Below are 22,529 nucleotides of genomic sequence, written 5' to 3'. Positions count from 1 at the left end.
ATTGTTTTGTGTATTCTGCCATGTAACCCATCACTTCCAATGTCTCTTTGAACCTGGATAAGCGTTAAGTGAAAGATACAGATTTTTTTTTTAACTTACAACTGTGTTGGAAAATTATGTATTGGTGTGCAGGTAGTTGTTTCTCTTCCTTTTGATATTTTTTGTCTTTACCTTCTCTTTATCCCAAAGGCTGTTTCCATGTACTTTTGATCGTATGGTTCCTGTTTTTCCCTAATTCCAATTTCAATCCAATACTATGAGTTCTCATCTGCAGTGCCCACTTGATAGATACTCACATTTTTCTTGCCAAATAATGAGAAACAGCCATCTTAATGCACATTAATTTATTTTTTGAATGTAGCAATTATTTCTGAAGTCTGCATATTTTTCTGTTTATAACTGTATTGACATTTGATGTGAAATTTATAAATAGAGATAATAAAATAAGTGACTAAACTTCCACTGTAACAAGGTGTCACAGGGAAATTTAACTCCTGAATCCATAGTTCAACTTGGTTTGCATTTTGTAGACAATCTAGCAAGAATTTATTGTAGTGATATTACTAGCAGAACAATAGTATACACAAGGCAACAGTTAATGAGATATTAGTCTGCTTTAAAATACACCACTCTCACTACAAAACTTTTGGTGCTCTAATAGGTTCCTCTTGCACGATGTAACATTGATAAGTGTCCAAGACACTCTCATTTATGAGGTTGTGATTTTACCCTTAAATCATACTTTCTGTGACTTCACATAAATTACATCAAGTTGCTTTTGCTTACCATTTCTACTTTACAATAGCTTTAAAACAACTTGCAAAGTAAATATATAATACTAGTGAATGTAAAAGACTTAGCGCTTGAGAGGCAAGTGTGTTGTGCAAGCTTCCCAGGAGCCTGAAACTTGAACTGCTGCATCCCTGTTGTTCAAGTCCTGAGTGCCTCTAAGAGAAACTGCCAGTTGTGCAGGGATGACTGTGGGATTGCCAAATGCCCATTGGGACTGGATGAGACTGTTAAACTTGTCTCTACATGGCCCTCATTCAGCATTCCAGAGATGACTTCACCAGGCAGTCCCCTCAGTTTCTGGTGGTAGAATAAAATGTAGCCACATACAGATCAGTGAGAGACAAAGAGAAACATGGCTTTCCTAAAAGAATAAAAATTGGCAACTAAATACTGAAAAAAGGAGTGAGCATTAAGGAAAGAACGGGGGAAATGATACTACTGTCACAGGCAAGCCAAGATTTACAGTAAGTATTTTCAAGATTATGTGCTAGTTCATCATGTTTGGCTTTCTGCCTTACAAATCTGTGATTTTGTTGGAAAGGAATTTAATACAGTAGTTTTTTTAATTTAACATTTTTGAAAAAAAGCAAAATTACACAATGTTGTTAAGGACAAGATAGTAGTTAAATATTGTCACTTACAGCCAATGGACTCGAGTTGCTCTCTTTGCGGTTAAGTTTCTGTTTTGTGTTTGGCTGACAGCACCTTCTTGGGTCACATCTACTGGGAGAGGACACCTCTATTCAAATCATTTTAAGTGAAAGTTTTGAGTAGGCATAACGTTTTAGACACACCTTTGCTCACCTGTCCAGAGTGGTTATGGTTGCTTACTAAGGAAAAGGAAAGCTCCAACCTCTGAAATGTGCAGCTAATGCTATACCATTTTCCAGAATTTCAGAATTTACTGTTTTTGACTAACTCCTGACGTCACCACCAATTGTGTGTCTTAACAAAATTCAGGAAGTAACAAGTTCAGAGCGCCTCTCAGAAGCTATGAAAATTATATTCTGGATTGAGGAGAGAGATTCCTTCTAAAAGGTAATTCAAGTAAAGGGTACAATGAAGAAGAGGAGTGAGCTTGAAGACCCTGCTGTTTCCTTATAGGGCTGTGATGATGCTCTAGCTACCCTCGTTGTCACTCAGTAAAAAATTGAGTAGTGCTTGGGCCCTCTCTGTTCCTTTTTACCACTCATGACTGCAAGGCCAGAGCCCTGGCAGTGTCTGTTGATTTTGTGCAGTATGCAGCTTAGCTTAAGTTATTGGGCTGGCATAATGCATAGTTTGAGGTTATTCATTTTACTTCTACCTGTTGACATAGACATATTTCACAGTTAACTTCTACCATGATGCCAACACTCTCTGTAATGGCGGTGGGGAGGGGATTTTATGTATGTCTGTAGGAAAACTGTCACCATGCAACACCGCTGTGCCAATCTACAGTGGACACTTTTGGTGGCTCGTGTGTCTCGGGAGGCTGCATTGTGGAATGGCGGTGGGGAGGGGATTTTATGTATGTATGTTTATCTGTCCTGTCTAGTAGAGCCCTCCCTTTCCATTACATGATGGGCAGTCCCATTCCTGGCACAACCAAACCCTGACCTTGCTTTAAATTACAATAAGAGGAAGCTGCATTCCAAGTTTGGTGGGCCTAGCTCTGACCGTTTCAGAGGAGTTCTTGAACAAACAGACTCACGAGTTGACAGACAGATGTTCGTTTCTAAAATACATTGTAAGAAGATGATGTTGCAATGTGGCACCATTAGAAACTTCTGTAATTATTTAAGCTGAGAGTCTTAACGCCATAACTTTCTATTCGTACATTTTAATAGAAGTGTTGTTACTTTTCTAATTTAATGATAATGTTCTTTGGATAGGCTCTGAATTGTGTTATCAGAGTCTTGAAAGTCTGCCCAGCAATAGCAAGTAGGAATTTTTTCCTACTAGGTGACTGAATTGTCATGAATTTCATGAGTTCTTCTTTGAGCAGTGTCCCCGTGGGTGCATCACTATAGGTGTCGGGCTTGTCCCGGCACCACAGATTGAACATCTTTTTCAGCTATAGTCCGTCGGGCCGCGCATACGCAATGTTCATCTCGTGCCTTTTGTGCCATTTGTGTTCGTGTGGTCCAGCTCCCTCCAGTTCCTCCTGACCGTCCTCAGCTACGGATGGAGTGAATGCGCTCTCGTCAATCCTGTGAGGAGTTGAGAGAGAAATCTGTTTATAATTATTAGTTTATATAGTTCTTGCTCTTATAATCGTAGTCCTAGTTAGTTTGTTACAGTTGATACTGTTATTTTTTTTTTTTTTTAAAAAGAGAGTTTTAGTTCATTAAAATTGGAAGAATTACAGTCTTCTCCCCGGTTTAGAGGACAAGAGGCTCTGCTGAATCATGCCAGACTCACCCGATTTTAAAAAATGTGGCACATGCTGCAGTCAGATGCCTGCCTCAGATGGGCACTCTCTCTGCATAAGGTGCTTCAGTGAGGGACATATTCCCCAGAAATGTCCCAGCTGTTCAAAGCTCACTACACGAGCTAGGAGAGACAGGGAGATGAGGCTGAAAATGCTCTTGTTCGTGAAGGCATTATAGCCATCAGAGACTGACTCCTCCTGCCCCACAGACTCGACCATAACCAGCAAGCGCCGGTCCTCGTCGCCCAAGCCTACTCATGCGAAGAGGAGACCTTTCCCTTCACGCTCCTTACCCCTGACACGTATTAGCACAGGGGATAAACGAGGCACCTCGGTCATGACTTCCACTGGTGGACCCAATAAGCACAAGCAGGGCCGCAGTTCATCAGCACCTAACCCAATGCCTTTGAGACAGTCGGCACTGAAAAGGTCCGCCACAACTTGACAGGCACTGAGCCCTGGACCAGTACTGATATCGGCACCAGCAACCACTCAAGCATCAGGCACCGCGGCACCGACCGCGCCAGCACCAACAATACAACCAGCACCACTAAACCACCCAGTGCTGGCACCGACATCACGCTCGGCACTGCCACACCACCCAGTGACGGCACCAACTCCCCATACAATTGCACGGTCGGCACCTACGCCCGTCTCAACCCCAGCTTCATCTTCACCCAAACGATCCCTGGTGCCGGTGAAGTTTCACGAAAAGTCCCACAAGCTACCATCTCCTTCGCCAAGCTTGGAGCAAATTTAATTTTCTCCAGAGCCGCCTTCACTGTCTCCGGCTCATTCATTTCCTTCCAGGCATTCACCAAGACACCATGCTTCTAGACGAAGTTATTTCGCACAGCCATATACTTAATCTCGTTACCGACATGGGCACCAACGTTCACTTCCCCTCCACGCACTCGAGGGGAAGATGGCAATTGCCCAGATCTCCTACACTCTCCAGCTACTCTGAGCACTGCGAGATACTGCTCCAGATAGTCTCCATATTGCAGACGACACTATGACAGTCATTGAACACTCTCCCACTACGTCAGATGCCATTCATATTCTCCATGAAAGGACACAGTATTCTCACTGTCCTGGTATGTGAGGGGAAAGGCTGGGGAGAGAACTGACTCTCCTGCCCCATCTGCTATGAGACCTCCTATTCCTATGGAAATTGAGCCTCCCGTGCCACATTATGTAGAACCGGAGCATGAGCAGTTGTTGGATCAGGAAGAGCCACAAAGACACTCACCTACAGACCTGTCATCATCGTCACCTGATGATGCTGTTTTCTCTGGTAATAAATCACCCACTGATGACCTTTGTCAATTTCAAGAGTTGTTCAAAAGAGTTGCCGATAGTCAACAGGTGCAACTCTCAGAAGTTCAACAAAAACAATATCATCTGCTTAGAAACCTACAACCGTCCCAAAAGTCAAAGGTCGCACTTCCACTTGACAATGCAACTTTGGAGATAGAGGATGACATATGGAAAATCCCAGCATCAACTCCTGCTACAAACAAAAAAATGGGCAAGAAATATGTTTTCCTCACTAAAGGCATGGAATTCTTCATGCATCCACAACCAAATTCTCTGGTTATGGATGCAGCACAAAGAGGGCTAAGGCTCCTCAGTTCAGGGGCAGTACCAATGACAAGGAGAGTAAGCGTCTGGATCTCTTCGGACGGTAAGTCTTCTCTTCCGCTACATTAACTTTAAGGATGGCCTACTATGCTGCGCTCTTGGCCAATCACAATTTTGATAACTATTCAAAATTGATTCCACTCCTAGAACATCTTCCAGATAACAAGCGCAATGCACTCAAGGCGATGGTACAAAAGGATACACTGCTTCTAGAACAGCTCTACACATAGCCCTTGATACCACAGATACGGCAGCATGGACCACCGCCACATCCGTGGTCATACGCAGAACCTCATGACTGCAACAAGCAGCGGTGCCGGGAGATCTCCTGTCAAAGGTTGAAGATCTGCCCTTTGACAGGCATAGCCTTTTTGCAGAAAAGATGGATCAAGTCCTCCATTCTGGCAAGGACTCCAGAACTACGCTTAGAACTTTAGGCATGTACATCCCACCTTATCACCGAAAAAGATATATACCCTACCAAAGAAAGACCATTCTCACACTCCATGCCCCCAGTATAGAGAGCAGGAACATCAATGCGGCAGCCAACAGAAAAGACGACCACAAATGAAAGCGTCCAATCAACAGAACACCAGGCAGCAAGTTTGACTCCTCGGTCGAGGGACTGCAGACCATCTCGCTGGCCACCCACCTTCGTGCTACAAATGCACTTTTTCATCATCTCCTAAGGCCATTCTACCAACGATCAACCTATATTACCACCAACAGAAGGGTCCTACAGCTAATTGCATTAGGCTACACCATCCCCTTTCTTCAACTTCCTCCTCCCATCCCTCCCGCCCCGTTCCTCTTCAGGGACCCATCTCACCAGTCTCTCTTAAAACAGGAGGTGGCTCGTCTCTTAGCTATTGGAGCGATAGAGAAGGTTCCGGATGAATTCCAAGGCAAGAGGTTCTGTTCCCACTCTTTCTTGACCCAGAAAGAATGGGGAGGTTGGAGACCCATCCTGGACCTTCAGCATTAAATCACTACCTTCACAGTCAATGCTTCAAGATGGTGACCCTTGCGACTATAATTCCAGCATTGCACAGCAGAGATTGGCTTACGTCCCTCGACCTACAGGACGCTTACTTTCATGTGACCATTCACCCAGCTCACAGATGTTTTCTACTTTTTCAAGTAGACTTAGACCATTTCCAATACAAGGTCCTGACCTTCTGTCTCTCATCAGCCCCCAACGTCTTCTCGAAGACACTGGCAGTAGTTATGGCTTATCTGTGACAAGTAGGAATCATCATATTCCCTTACCTAGACGACTGTCTAATCAGAACACCTTCTTTCAACGAAGCGCTCCAGGCTACCAACATAATGAGAACCATATTTAAAGCACTTGGACTCATAATCAACGTTCCAAAGTCATCCATGATACCGCAGCAATCCATAGAATTCATAGGTGCACACCTTGATTCCACCAAGGCTCGTGCGTACGTACCCTTGAACAGATGCCAGGTGATTCAAGACCTGGTACAGGTTCTCTCTACCAGTTCCAGAATGCCTATACTCACCTGCCTACAACTCATGGGGCATATGGCATGTACGACATAAGTCATAGCACACGCAAGGCTGCACTTCAGATGCCTTCAGCATTGGATTGCTTCGATATATACGCCAAACGGACAAGATGTCCACAGGAAGGTCATGGTGCCTTCCTACATAAAGAAATCGTTGGTGTGGTGGACCATCCCCGACAACTTGATGGACATAATACCCTTTCACCAGCCTCAACCCACAATGCAACTTACCATCGACGCATCACTGCTAGGTTGAGGCACCCATCTACAGGACCAACAAATCCAAGGACTATAGTCCCTTCTAGAATTGTTACTACATATCAACCTACTCGAGTTGTAGGCAGTATTCAATGCATACTGACACTTTCTTCCCCTGATCTGTGGTTGAGTCATTCATGTCCTCACCGACAATGTGACAACAGTATACTACATAAACAGACAGGGTGGGGCTTGATCCCGATCCCTTTGCAGAGGCGCGATATGTTTATGGAATTGGCGCAGCCAGCACGATCTTAATGTCATCACGGCGTACCTCCCTGGCGAACAGAACGTCACAGCTGATGCTTTCAGCAGGCATTTCTCCACAAATCATGAATGGGAATTACACCCAGATGTACTCCCTACCATATTCCACTGCTGGGGGTATCCATCTGTAGACCTTTTTGACACACATCGCAACTCAGTGCCCTCAATATTGCTCGAGAGCCGGGATCGGATGGAGGTCCATGGGAGATGCCTTCCTATATGACTGGAGTCATCATCTTCTGAATGACTTCCCACCTACTCCCCTCATTCCCAAAGTTCTGGAGAAAATAGGAATTGAAGGAGCCACAGTAATATTAATATCCCCTTTCTGGTCATGACAGACGTGGTTTCCTTTCCTGTTTTGCATGTCAATCCACTCTCCATATAATCTTCCCAAACGCTACGACTTGCTGACGCAGAATCACAGGCGATACCCTCACCTCGACCACCTCACTCTGACAGCCTGGTACCTAGTTGGTTCCAACAAACAGAGATGAATTGTTCCCAGGCTGTCAAACATGTCCTGTTATATAGTAGAAGATCCAACCCATGTAGCACTTACCTGCATAAATGGAGACGCTTCTGTTCATGGTGCTCTGCCACTGACATGGACCCATACTCAGTCCCTATTCATTGCATTTTGGACTATCTTTTAGATCTTAAACACTTTGGCCTGGCATGCTCCTCCCTCAAAGTACTTATTGCGGCAATCACTGCTTTTCGGCATTCTGTGGATGGCTATTCCCTATTTTCCCATCCAATGACTAAGAGATTTATGATGGGGTTGACTAATCTCTTCCCATACCACAGGCAACCCGAGGACCCCTGGGACCTGGAGCTAGTTTTGGATGCCTTAATGAAACCCCCTTTGGAGCCCTTGGCAACTAATGATTTACACACCCTAACAATGAAGGTGGTTTTTCTTTTGGCGATAACTTCAATACAGAGGGTCGGCGAATTATCCACCCTCTTGGCATCACCACCTTACATGGTATTTACTCCCCATGGAGTAATATTGCGCCCTCAACCAGCCTTTCTACTGAAAGTGAATTCAGAGTTCTATATAAACAAGCCAGTAGGTCTTCCCGCATTCCACCCTAAACCCCACTCCTTAGCACAACATGCACGTCTCCATACCTTGGATGTCTGTCGAGTGTTAGCGTTCTACATTGGCAGGACACGATTCTTTAGAAAATCTCAGAACCTCCTATCGTGCACCATGGAACGTTCTAAAGGCCATCCTTGTCGACACAACGCATATCCAGAATCATCATCTCATGTATAATACGACATTATTCCTTACAGAACAAGCCTCTTCCAGACACGCTGAGGGCCCACTAAGCGAGAGTGATGGCAACTTCAACTGCCTTCCTCAGAGGGGTTCCCCATGAGACATTTGCTGTGTAGCTACAAGGTCGTCTGGCTTCATATTCGCTAAACATTATGCTATGCCTAATCTGCTTATAGCCAACACAGCAGTAGTCTCAGCTGTCCTCTCCACAGCAGCAATGCAGTAATTCCGAATCCCATCTCCTTTAAATAGGCTGTTGCTGTGAATTCACCAACAGTGGAGCACCCACGGGGACACTGCTCGAAGGAGTAGTAGTAGTACTCACTCTGTGCAGTAACAATGGTTCTTCAAGATGTGTGTCTCCATGAGTGCTCCACGACCCGCCCTCCTCCCCTCTTCAGACCCTAGAGGATCAGGAGGAACTGGCAAGAGCCAGACTGCGCGCGCACAAATGGCGCAAAAGTCATGAGACGCACATCGCATATGCGCGGTCCAGCGGACTACGGCTGAAAAGATCTCCAATCTGCGGCATTAAACAAACCCGACGCCTACAATGGAGCACCCACGGGGGCATGCATCTTGAAGAACCATCATTACTGCGCAGAGTGAGTAACTTCTTCGACATAAGCTCTGTTGTTGTTGTTAATAATAATCATCCATCATCATCATCATCTAATGTTAGGGTTATGAAAGTAGTTTTCCTAAAAAGCTATTCAGTGCAGAGCTGAAACTAGTTTGTGCAGGTGTTTTCTCAGGGGCCTGTTGAAGGCAATAAAATGAACTTCCACAGGATCTAAGAACTGCCTCCAACCTCACCACTTCCTGTTCTAAGTGCAGGGCATGCTTCTCTGACCTTATCTTCAATAATATGAACACATAGGAAAGCAGGCATGAAATTAGAAAAACTCACTTAATTTTCTTTTGGGAAAGGTAAATGGGGGGAAGCATGCGTATTAGATTCTAGACTTCTGGAAGCTGCACAGGTTCTGTGTGCAGTGTAAGAACCTGAATAAATACATTAAAATGAGTCACATTCTGTGCTCCTGCCATAAGCCCAGCCATGAAAAGTGGAGAATGCTGAGAGGGAGAGAGCTTGTTGTTTTAGCAAGAGGGAGAAAATTAAACAGATAGCAGATATATCACATCTATGAGACAAAATATAACTGGACAGTTATGGAACGCTGAAGTCTGAGGACAGAGTCCTAGTAGGAATCCCAGTATCCTCTGCCTTTCCTCCTCTGGGTCTGAGTTTTTTCCTCCCCAGGCTATTACACACAATCAGTAGTGCTACATAGTGTTTCCTTTTGTTTTAGCAAGACCAGACTAACACGGCTACCTCTCTATTACTAATCAGTAGGTGTCACTCTTCTTTTATGTTGGCTGGTGGCTAAGACATCCTGTTCCAAGTGCTGGGCCCGCTTTTCTGGCAGGTAAGTGTCTAGTAAAATTTTCAATAGCTACATATTATTGATATTAAAATAACCAACTGCCAGTCATGGTCTATATTTCTGTTGCTTTCTGCTGCTTACATCGTTTACATGTTTTGGAGCTATGTTTTTAAAAAGTGCAACAAGTAACGGTGCTAATAAATATGAAAGTGCATGTGATTTTCTCATGGGGAATAAGAAAATAAGAATCTGAAACACTGCCTTAGACAATAGTAAAAGACTAAACTGAGTGTGTCCTATATTTGTCAAACTTTTCTGAGCATCTCAGTTTGGGGTGTGGTGGGTTTTTGTTGTTGTTTTTTGTGTGTAATTGACTAGGTCCGTCTAGTCATGCTATAATACAGATCATTCTCTCTCTCAGGTGTGCCAAAGGGGAATGGGCTTCTGAGAACTCTTCCTGACAGGCAGTATTCAGTAGGGCTTACTAACAGCATATATCTTGTTTACATTGTAAACAAAAGTAAACTTGAAATATGCAAATAGAGGGCATAGTTGTTCTGTGTATTTGTTCCTATCATTATCCTCCTTATTGCGTTCTCTCATTTTTATACCCACTTGGTATAACAGGTGCATATGAACTGTAAGCTCTTTGGGTCATGGACACTCAAACTAGAGATGTAAAATCCTGTGCAAAATGTTAACCAGTTAACTATATGTTTAACCATTTAACAGGCCCACTGTGGGCGGTGGGCCCTGCTGAGCTGGAGCAGCCACGCTGTGGTAGGCCTGATCGGGTCGGAACAGTGCCCAGCCTGGGCAGGGGCCACTGCACCACTGGTGGTGGGCTGCTCGGGCTGGGCGCCAGTTAACCGGTTATGCCAGTAAGGCAATGTTTAATCCCTCTACAGTTTGTTCAGTGTCAAGCACAATGGGTTTTTCTGGTGACTTGGAACTCTGGGCACTATTTGTACTACAATAGAAATAATTATTATCCTTTTCCATACTAACTGGATTGCTTATCACCTGAGAGACCTCTCTCTTTGAGTCTCTGCTCTCCTAATTTGGATGGCAATGTAGACTGAAAGAGTCAAAGGTGTTAAATATGTCTCTTTGCTATTCAATGTTTAAAAATTTTTAACCAAAGTTTGGTATGCGGAGACCTCATTCTGCTTTGTACTATAGCAGACATCATAAAATTCCTTTTTAGCCTGATATTGAAAATACAGGAGGGCAAAAAGAGTTTAAGTAAGGCTTTCAGTTTAACCATATCCCTTGTTCCTATTTTCAATAGCGGTTTAAAGCTTTTAGAAGAAAAATCTCGTTTGACAGTTTTAGATGGTATTACGTAGTATGAGAATGGTTTGTTTTGCAAAAAAACAGCGTTCAAGATGAGCTAAAATGGCAAGATAGCCAAGTTAGAAAATATAGCTTCTTTTCCTGATGTTAAGTTACTGTTGCAGCCCTAGTGCTAGAAAATCATGGTCACATGGGGGCTTATTAGCCACTTCCAGATCTGGCAAACTTATACTAATACTGGTATATTTTGTACTTCGCTTTTATCTTTGTAATGTTACCTGGATTCAAAGGAAGCAAACTATTATGTAGTCATCATATAATTCAATGACTAAAGCTTTGTAACTGTATGCTGAACTTGACTGAAGTATTTCTTTTACTACCAAGAAAAGTTACACGAGTGGTTGAACACTTCAGTGAGATAGGGAAATGAGCAGCTATGTTATAATGATCAGAGTCACTGCATGTGACAAAAGTCTTTAAAAATAGTCAGAAATATTTTAACATAATTAAAGTATTCTGTGAATCATGCCCATTCTTTTCTTGCCAGTATCCATGAGGTTTCCTTTCTTCACTAATCACTGAACCATAAATAATGATTATGATAAAACAGTGGAGGCTTTGGCTGTGTCATAATAAGATTAACTCTTGCTGTGTTGAAATAAGTAACGCTTTGTAAGTGCAGCATAAAGAAAGATTGTGTGAGATGTTTCTCCTTTGTGGTAGTTGAACAGTATTGCTATATGGATTGAAGACTCATCCTGAGATATTGAGCTTCTATGAAAATTGTGTTCGTTCATGACATGAAGTGGATTCTCAATATTCTGGTTAAGAATAATTTTAAACTCTGCCAATACAATCAGTTGTAAAGCATTTTTTTATTCATTTGGAATCATGCAATCTCTTGAATGACTGCTATAATCATTTCATAAATAATAATAATAATGTTTTTAAAGGTTAGTTGTTTCGGCTTGACATAATGCAAGGGGGGGCGCTATTAAGTGAAGTACTTTGCTAAAGCAATAATACTTTACATCTTACCTGTGTAAAATCCTAGTCATTCTGGGTACCTTTATTTTGACTGCTGGACTTGCAAGTGTCAAAGTGATTTGTTATATTTTTAAAACGTAAAACATTCTTTACTTTGTTACTAGCAAAAACTTCACTTTTACACTTTTTGGTCATGGGGTAACCTAGCTGCCCGTATCTTTCATAGGTGTGTGTATTCATTGTCTTGTGGTCTCTTAACCATTTCCCTCCACAGTAAATTAAAAGCCCAGATGTTTTTGTGGTATAAAGAAAATTTGCAGTGTCAATTAAGTGTTGGTTTTTGAAATTTCCAATAGAAAAGCACTTTAAGTAAAAAGAATACTATAGTCTCTTAGCATGTTTTTTGCTCGTGTAAATTCTGCTATAGATAGCTCAATTCATGTGCACCATTTACAGAGCTACACTGTGGGCAGAATCTTATCCTGTTTTCTTTGAAGGCAGTTGTTACTCCCAGAAGGCAATCAGTTCTTTTTCCTGGAGAGAAACACAAACCATAGTGCATGCTCAGTGTACATACTCCCTGCCCAAGTTTTCGCAGCTAGCCCCTTTCCTGGAAACAAGATATTGTTGGCAACATAGGCATAGAAGAGACATATTTTTTAGTATCAGATTAGCTACTGTTCCTTTCTAATTTAAGGTGAGGGTAGTTATGGCATAAACTTAAAAGTGATGACTAGAAGTAGTGCAGCTCTGGGCATGTCTTTTCGTGGCTGTCACTCAAACAAGACAGGAGCTGTTTTATGACCTGTGCTGAAAGGTGAGATTCTGGGGTGGTAAGAGAAGGCTTTTTTAAAATCTGCACTGGTTTTTTAATTGTATTTTTCTTGTGTATATGATTATTATAATGCACTTTAAGCAAATCTTGTTAAAGAAAACGATCTCATCTCATCTTGTTGTGGAGCCATCAGAATAGTGCATGCTGGGGCATCACACTGAACAGGAGATAGCGATCTAATGTGTCTTTTTTTTTCTTAAGGCCTCTAGCTCCATGGTACGTGGCATTTGTATACGCTTGTGCAGTTACTCATATGCTAACATTCTTAAATCTGTGTTTTTAATTAAACTTTTGCATAAAAAGCTTTTACAACACTACCTGAGGGACTTCTGTGGGTTTGTATAGGTATTTGTTTAGGAAACAAACACGCATAAAATTAAAAGCTACACATAAATTAATAGACTTTCTAATTTGCAGATATTACATGTGGCTGAGTCCCTCCCCCACTCTTCCCCTTGGATAATACGCATTTTGGTGAAGGTTTCAGCAAGAGGGTCTGACTGCTAAATTTCATTGAGACAGCTAACACTTTGTATGTGAGCAATTGACATAGTTGTGAGAGGGATATTTTGCAGTTGCAAATGGGAGAGGAGATATTGTAAATGTGAAACATGATCCATGGAAAAGAACCCCTGGAGAAAAGTTTGTAGATGCTATTTTTAGCACAATTATCTATTGACAAAACTTTCCATTGAAAAGCGAAGTGCAAGTCTCTGAGAGTATCTTTTTTATTAAGTTGGGGTTGGTCCTGCTTTGAGCAGGGAGTTTGTACTAGATGACCTCCTGAGATCTCTTCCAACCCTAATCTTCTGTGAAATGATTCTGGATGATTGTGTCAGCTAGAAGGGTGCATCCCAGAGCTGGTAGAAAAGCATGGTACCTCTGATTAAGCTAGAGCACTGAAAATAGCAGTGCGGCCATGGCAGTGGGATGTGGCCCAGGCTAGCTGCCTCAGTGTGAATGCAGAGGGTCAGGCAGGATCAACAAAATCAGATTTTTTTTAATTTTAATTGGATTTTTTAAAATCATGGATAAAATACTAAGCCTCTCACTTGAAAGTGACAATTAAATGTTATCACACACATGCTACCCTTACACTTATAGTCTCATAAAAATGAATTGATGGCTCTAGTCTGAACAGTCTAACAACCAGTTCTTGCTTCTTGATAGTTCTGGGCTTTCAGTTTCAGTTTCTCAGCAGACTAAAATGAGCAAAGACAGATATAGGCTGGGTAGGAGTGTTTTTATTATGTGCTTATGTGGTGGGGGACCTGGGCCAATCACAGCATAGTTAGTTAAGATTTTGTCTAAAGACAGAGGCAATATGTAGGAAAGGATGGGAGGTAGCATAGAAAGGAACAGTGGAGATGACTGGAAAGAAAAGGGAAGACATTATTCAGAACAGACACAACTCGCTATATTCCTCTACACTTTTGCTACAGAAAAACTGTCTTGGCTTCTGGGTATAAAAGAGACTAACTGGGAATATTTTGAAGAAATTCATTCCCTGGGTGGTAAAAGCGTGTAAGACGTGCAAGAAGATTCAGAATGAAAAGAGTGCTGCATAAGGAAAACTGCTTACTGGGAGAAAATTATGTGGATGAAGATGTGGATATGTCTGAAGAACAGTGTGGATCAACTTTGCAATGCATCATTCTTCAAGGTTTTTTCTCTTCTGCCCTTCAAGGGGACATTTAAAAACTTCTGAGGAATCTCTCCATACCTGCTTTCCTTCAGATACAGATAGGTCTGCTGTTATCTGCACAGCATCTGCCATGTTTGTCTTCCTCCTGGAAGACCGAAGGGATTTCATCTGCACTAAATGCAAGCTCATCGCCATTTTGGAAGAAAAAATGAGAGGGCTTGAGGCCCAAGTATCAACCCTATGTTCCATCAGAGAAGATGAAGACTTCCTCGATAGAAGGCAGCATTTAATACTGCAGGCCCAGTGAGGGCAGTACAGAACAAGAAAGAAAACAGACAGAATGTAACTTCCAGGAGAAGAAAGCCAATTCAGGTGTCCCCAATTCCATAAGAGGTAAATAACTGCTTTTAGGCTCTCTGCACAGGCACTGTGGTGGAGAATGCTTTGGCAGGGACCTCTCAGGGAAGAAATAAGGAGGCGGCACCATCTACTGGAAGGCATGGGATGCGTAATCCTAGGGATGGAGGCTCCACAACCACCCCCCAAAAGAAGACGACGGGTGGTGGTGGTCGGAGACTCCCTCCTAAGAGGGACAGAGTCATCCATCTGCTGTCCAGACCTGGAATCTCGAGAAGTGTGCTACTTACCAGAGCTAAAATTCAGGATATGACTCAGAGTCTTCCAAAACAAGATCAAACCTTCGGATTGCTACCCCTTCCTGCTTCTCCATGTGGGATACGTCCAAGAATGATGTTGGGCAGGTCACTGCAGATTATGTAGTGCTGAGAAGAAGGATCAAGGAATTTGAAGCGCAAATCCATCTCATCCATCTCATCCATCCTCCCTGTTGAAGGAAAAGGTCCACGTACGGATTGTCAAATTGTAGAAGTAAATGTGTGGTTGCGCAGATGGGGTGGAGAGAGGGCTTTGGTTTCTTTGACCATGGGACTCTGTTCCGGGCACAAGGATTGCTAGGAAGAGATAGGATCCACCTAACCGAGAGAGGAAAGAGCATCTTCGCGGGCAGGCTTGCAAACCTAGTGAGGCGGGCTTTAAACTAGGTTCATTAAGGGACGGTGACCTAAGCCTTGGGGTAAGTGGGGAAGTTGGATACCGGAAAGAAACACAAGGGAGGAAGGAGCAACAAAGGTGGGCCCCTTATTCAAATGGAGAAGATAGGGCAATCAGCTGGTTATCTAAGGTGTTTGTACATGAATGCAAGGAGCCTGGGAAACACAGGAAGAATTAGAAGCCCATGACCCAGTTAAAGAACTATGATTTGATTGGAATAATGGAGACTTGGTGGGATGACTCACATGACTGGAGCACTGTCATGGAAGGGGAATAAACTGTTCAGGAAGAACAGGCAGGGGAGAAAAGGAGGAGGAGTTGCACTGTATTTAAGAGAGCAGTAGGATTGCTCCGAGCTCCAGTATATAGAGGGAGAAAAGCCTGTGGAGAGCCTATGGGTTAAGTTTAAAGGTGGAAGCAATGGGGGTGATGTGCTTGGTGTCTGCTGTAGACCACCAGATCCAGGTGGACGAGGTAGATGAGGCTTTCTTCAGACAACTAAGAGAAGCTTCCAGATTACAGGCCCTACTTCTCATAGGGGACTTAAGTCACCCTGACATCTGTTGGGAGATCAATACAGCATTTCACAGACAATCCAGGAAGTTTTTGGAGAATGCTGGAGATAATTTCCTGGTACAAGTGCTGAAGGAACTGACCAGGGGCCATGTGCAGCTTGACCTGCTGCTCACAAACAGGGAGGAACTAGTAGGGGAAGTAGATGTGGGTGGCAGTCTGGGAAGCAGTGATCATGAGATGGTAGATTTCAGGATCCTGACAGAAGAAAGAGAGGAGAGTAGTAAAATATACACCCAGGACTTCAGAAAAGCAGACTTTGGCTGCCTCAGAGAAATGATGGGCAGGATCCCCTGGGATGCTAACATGAAGTGGAAAGGAGTCCAGGAGAGATGGTAGTATTTTAGAGAAGCCTTATTAAAGGCACAGGAAGAAACCATCCCGATGCACAGTAAGAAAAGCAAATAGGCGACCATATTGGCTTACCGGTGAAATCCTTGGTGAGCTTAAACACAAAAAGGAAGCTCACAAGAAGTGGAAACTTGGACAGATGACTAGGGAGGAGTATAAATATATTGCTCAAGAATGCAGGAGAATAATCAAGAAGGCGAAAGCGCAATTGGAATTGCAGCTAGCAAGGGATGTGAAGGGTAACAAGAAAAGTTTCTACAGGCATGTTAGCAATAAAAGGGTGATCAGAGAGAGTATGGGGCCCTTAATGGATAAAAGGCGGTAACCTAGTAACAGATGATGTGGGAAAAGCTGAAGTACTCAATACTTTGTTTTGCCTCTGTCTTGACAGACAAGGTCAGCTCCCAGATTGCTGTACTAGGCAATGCAGTATGGCAAGGAGATGGGCATCTCTCAGTGGAGAAAGAACAGATTAAGAACTATTTAGAAAAGCTAGACATACACAAATTGATGGGTCTGGATTTAATGCATCCAGGAGTACTGAGGGAGTTGACAAATGTCATTGCAGAGCCCTTGGCCATTATCTTTGAAAACTCATGGAAATCAGAAAAAGGCAAATGTAGTGCCCATCTTGAAAAGAGGGGGAAAAGGACAATCCAGGGAACTACAGACCAGTCACCCTTACCTCAGTTCCCGGAAAAATCATAGAGGGGATCCTCAAGGAATCTATTTGGAAGCACTTGGAAGAGGGGAAAGCGATCAGGAATAGTCAACATGGATTCACCAAGGGCGAGTCATGCTTCTATGATGAGGTAACTGGCTCTGTGGACATGGGAAAGTCAGTAGATGTGATGTATCTTGACTTTAGCAAAGCTTTTGATACAGTCTCCCGCAATATTCTTGCCAGCAAGTTAAGGGAGTATGGATAGGATAAATGGACTGTAAGATGGATAGGAAGCTGGCTAGGTTGTCAGGCCCAAAATGTAGTGATCAACAGCTCAATGTCAGGTTGACAGTTGGTTTCAAGTGGACTGCTCTAGGGATCAGGTCTAGGCCCGGTTTTGTTCAACAACTTTATTAATGACCTGGATGAGGGGATGGATTGCATCCTCAGCAAGTTTGCAGATGACACTGAGCTAGGGGTAGAAGAAGATACATTGGAGGGCAGGGTTAGAGTCCAGGGTGACCTACACAGATTGGAGGGCTGAGCCAAAAGAAATCTGATGAGGTTCAACAAGGACAAGTCCAGCTTCCTATACTTGGGATGGAATAATCCCAAGCGCTGCTACAGGCTGGGAACTGACTGGATAAGTAGCAGTTCTGCAGAAAGGTACCCGAGGATTACAGTGGATGAGAAGCTGGATATGAGTCAACAGGGTACCCTTGTGGCTCATGGCATATTGGGTTGCATTAGGAGGAGCATTTCCAGCAGATCTAGAGAAGTGATTATTCACCTTTATTTGGCACTGTTGAGGCCACATCTGGAATATTGTGTCCAGTTCTTGGCCCCCCCACTTCAGAAAGGATGTGGATGCGTTGGAGAGGGTCCAGTGGAGGGCAACCAAAATGATAAGGGGGCTGGAGCACATGACCTATGAGGAGAGGCTGAGGGAGTTGGGTTTCTTTAGTCTGTAGAAGAGAAGAGTGAGGGGGGATTTGATAACATCCTTCAACTTCCTGATGGGAGGTTCCAAAGAGGATGGGGAAAGGCTGTTCACAGTGATGGATGGCAGAGCAAGGAGCAATTGTCTCAAGTTAGTGGGGGAGGTCTAGGTAGGATATTTGGAAAAACTATTTCACTAGGAGGGTGGTGAAGTACTGAAATAGGTTACCAAGGGAGGTGGTGGAATCTCCATCCCTAGAAGTTTAACTCTCGGCTTGACAAAAGCCCTGGCTGGGTTGATTTAGTTGGGATTGGTCCTGCTTTGGACAGGGGGCTATGATTCTAAGTCTCTAGTATAGGTATGATTTGATAAGTAAATTCCCACGCTGTTTGCTATGTCAGATATTGCTGGGAAAAAAGTTTAGCTTCTTAGCTAAACCTTATGGCTTGTTTAATTATTTAATCAGGTTTTAAAATTTGTCACCCAAGTATACAGTGTAGAGAGCTGCAGTAAGAGAAATCTAGAATTACCAGTTGACACTGCATGTCATTTTCTTATTTTACATTACCTCTCTTATTTTGGACCATCATGGTTACAGATCATAATGGTGATGCTATAAATCTGAGCCCTATTTGATTTCAGTATGACTCAATTTTCCCAAAGAAACCCCATCCTATACTTCTTTTCAGAGGGGTTTTTACCCAGGAAAACTTATGCCCAAATACATCTGTTTGTGTATGAGGTGCCACAGGACTCCTTGTTTTTCCAAAATTGAGTGCATGCTAAGCACAGTCAGTTTTAACTTTTTTGCTAACTTGGAATCAGAGCTGCATCAAACTTGCCATGGGAATGGGGAAGATGAGAGCTAGTTGTAGAAGTTTTAAGGAAACCATAAATTCAGTAGTCTGAGGACTTGTCTGTTAATTAATAACATTTGGAAATTAAAAAAAGTTTAAGGACAGCTGTCAGCTGCAACTCAGGAGCCTGTTGCAATTACAAATGTGAAACATTTATGTAACATTTAAGATTTAATTTAATAAAATCTAAGTGCTATTTTTTGTGTATGATTTAGTTCTTACCATTCGTAATGTACTGCTGCTGCATATGCAGCTTGATACAGGTAATGAGTATTAATAAAAATCAAGTTATTTTAAAAAGTTTCACAAAGTATCCCCTCTTAAATGTTGAAAAATGCTATACAGGCAGTCCCCGGGTTACATACAAGATAGGGACTGTAGGTTTGTTCTTAAGTTGAATCTGTATGTAAGTCGGAACTGGCGTCCAGATTCAGCCGCTGCTGAAACTGATCAGTTTCAACAGCGGCTGAATCTGGACGCCAGTTCTGACTTACATACAGATTCAACTTAGGAACCCCAGGCATCCCCAAGTCAGCTGCTGAAACTGATCAGCGGCTGATTCCAGGAAGCCCGGGGCAGGGGCTTCCTGTAGTCAGCCACTGGTCAGTTTCAGCAGCGGCTGACTTGGGGATGCCTGGGGCAGAGCAGCTGGGGTGCTGCTGGGTTGGTCCAGTAGCGCCGCAGCTCCTCGGCGCTACTGGACCAACCCAGCAGCACCCAAGCTGCTCTGCCCCAGGCGTCCTGATTCAGCCGGTGCTGAAACTGACCCGCAGTGGCTGAATCAGGACGCCTGGGGCAGAGCAGCTGGGGTGCTGCCTGGTTGGTCCCTGGCAGTGCCCCAGCTGCTGTACCACAGGCGTCTGGAGCAAAGCCGCGGAGCACGGGGGCAGCGGGACAGCCCAGACGCGCCGTGGCTGTCCTGCTGCCGTTGGGCTCCGCGGCTTTGCTCTGCTTTGCTCCCCGTCTCCCTGGTCTGCAGAACAAAGCAGAGCAAAGCCGCGGAGCACGCGGGCAGCGGATAGCCCAGACGCATCTGGGCTGTCTGCTGCCCGCGTGTTCCGCCACTTTGCTCCCCGTCCCCCTGGTCTGCAGACCAGGGGGACGGGGAGCAAAGCAGAGCAAAGCTGCGGAGCACGCTGCCCGCGTGCTCCGCCGCTTTGCTTCCTCTCCCTCGTTTGCTGGAGACCAGGGAGAGGGCCCCGTTCGTAACTGCGGGGACTGCCTGTACTGAGCAGTACATTAACATGTTTTAGTATCAGATTTACAGCATTGTCTCAAAAATTGTGAAGTAGTATCAGTGGCAAACTTGATTTAAATCAATGATTGATTTTTTTTTGGTGATTTAAATCATCCCACCCGGCCCAATACCCACAAGTACAGTTGGCTCCATATTCACTAGTGATCCTCCTTCACTATATCTTGCTTTACTTATGTAACTCATTACTAAGACTTGGAAAATTCTTCTAGGCTGCGTATTCCTTGATGAGACCTTGATTCAAACAAAATTGCAAATGTTTGGCACAAATCCATAGTTAGAACGTTTAATATGGTAACCATGCAATAAAAATAGGAATTAATTTTGTTTTTCAAGGTCTCCAAGAATGAGCTGTTAACTGCATTTCTGCTTCTCTGAGAGAACAGTAAGCGCCTATAATTGTACATAGCATCAATCAATTTTATGTACTGAAAGTTTCAAGTTAGAGGCTTTATTGTTGAGATTTGTATTTGTACTTCATTATCCAAAAAGGATGTATGTATTCCTATAAACTTTATCACACCTACCTATCTAGAGTCTATTTTCAAATGGGTAGAAACTTATTGCAGAAAATGCGTACCTTTTCGATTTTCAATTTGAAAAGAAAATTTTCAGTGACCAGAGGATTAAATCTAGTAGTTGATAAAGCTGATGTAGAGAGAGCTCCTCTCTCCATCCCTGACAAGTGGGACGGAGGAGAGTTCCTAAGGCATGCTGTCTCTGGACCAGGTGAGAAACTTGATCTTTTTAATATCAACCTTTTACTAGAGTGTCTGAATTCCATAGCTGCTGAAAGAGCGAGAGCATTCTCCCCTTCCTGTCTGAGTCTCCTGGATGGTGCAAACAAAATAACTACTTATGCTTCCCCCTTAAGAATGCCTGTAGTTTTTGTGGGTCTTCAAATGACAATAGTTCTACTAGCTGCCTCTGTGTGCTGCTTTCCCAACTGGTGGCAGTAGTATGACTTCAATATCAGGCAAGATACAGGACTCAATAAGGATTTAAAGCCGTGGTCACCAACCAGTAGATCGTGATCTACCGGTATATCTCGGGCTCTAAGAGTAGCTCTTGAGCCCTCTCTGAACTGCGCGCCTGCGCAGTACATTTACATTAGATTTCCTCATTTGAGGAGCAGCTACTCACTGAGCAACAACACAGGTGATTAGCTGAGAGGAATGGTGGGAGCTGAGAAGTCGGGAGGGCTGAAACACACCAGCAAGCTGACTGTGGCTTTCAGCTGAAAGAGGCTGCCCCGCGCTCCAGCTGATCGGCGGCTTCTCCTCTGCGCCTGCCCACGTGGAGCTTGGTGCACCCTGGCTGAGAGCTATGGCCAGCTGGTCAGGCAGCCACTTCTCTTCCCTCCAGCCCGGCTGCCCTGTGCTCAGTCCAGGGAGGCTGCGTCTAGCTCCAGCTGTGCTGGAGCAAGCTTCCCAGGCTGAGTGCAGGATCAAATATGCCCATCTGATGGACTGTATACGTCTAGCAATCTCAGACTACAACCCAGACTTCAAGACACTGGCAGATACTGTTCATTCACAGGTGTCACACTGAGACTTCATTATTGGAAGAAAAAATATATAATTATCAATACTTGATTTTAGATTTACAAAATAGCAGAGAACAAAATGTATAATTGTAAATGCTTCATTTGACATTTAAATAGCATGAATTAAAAACAGACCATTTATTTCATAACTATAAACATGTGATTTTAATTTTATATATTGCATAATGTAAAAATAAACTGTTTAACAGAGTGTATAAGGACTGGGGATAGCAAGTGATGAACAGGAGAATAGAGAGGGAGGGGCTTCGAGGAAAGGGCAGGGTGGTAGATCTTCGCCTGTTCTGAGACTTAAAAAGTGATCTTGGGTGTAAAAAGGTTGGAGACCGCTGATTTAAAGGATGTCATTATAGCAAATGTCAATGAACATTGGTTTATGGAAAATAAATATTTTATTTTTATATATATATAATATATATATATATATATATAAAAATTATTTTGATTTAGATTACAGGCTTAATAAAGGTAGTGGTGTCAATGCAATAACAGGTTATTTCGAAAGAAGGGTTTTTTCTTGAAATAACTGCATCTAAACAGTGTTTTTTATCTCGAAATAAGGTATTTCGAAAAAGCGGCTATATGTAATTATGCAAATGAAGTGCGGGAAATTCAAATCCACGCTGCATTTGCAATTTCGTTTGTCTGCATTTGCATTCCTCTCTCGAAAGAGGAATGCAGTGTAGATGTACCCTGAGTGACCTGGATCACCTATTAAGCTGGACTCAAGCAACCAATATGTGATTTAATGTGGCTAAATGTAAATGTACATCTAGGAACAAAAAATGTAGGTCATTCTTATTTGGGAAGGGGGACTTAGAAAAATGATTATTTGTCTGCGAGGGAATAATCTTCCGAAGATGAGTTCCAGAGACCAAAAGAGTGTAATCTTTGATTATATAAGTG

At 43.3% G+C, this 22,529-nt stretch overlaps 1 protein-coding gene across 4 annotated transcripts in view; it reads left to right on the top strand.

Moving 5' to 3' along the window:
* Nucleotides 1-22,529, top strand: part of DIP2A (DIP2 acetate--CoA ligase A) — a 146,359-nt gene that overhangs the window by 7,418 nt on the left and 116,412 nt on the right. The window lies entirely within an intron of this gene.

This window comes from Pelodiscus sinensis, chromosome 7 (genome assembly GCF_052426305.1).
Source record: "Pelodiscus sinensis isolate ZL-2025 chromosome 7, ASM5242630v1, whole genome shotgun sequence".
NCBI lineage: Eukaryota > Metazoa > Chordata > Testudines > Trionychidae > Pelodiscus > Pelodiscus sinensis.
The sequence above is the reverse complement of the archived record's forward strand: the minus strand, read 5'-3'. Positions and strand labels throughout refer to the sequence as shown.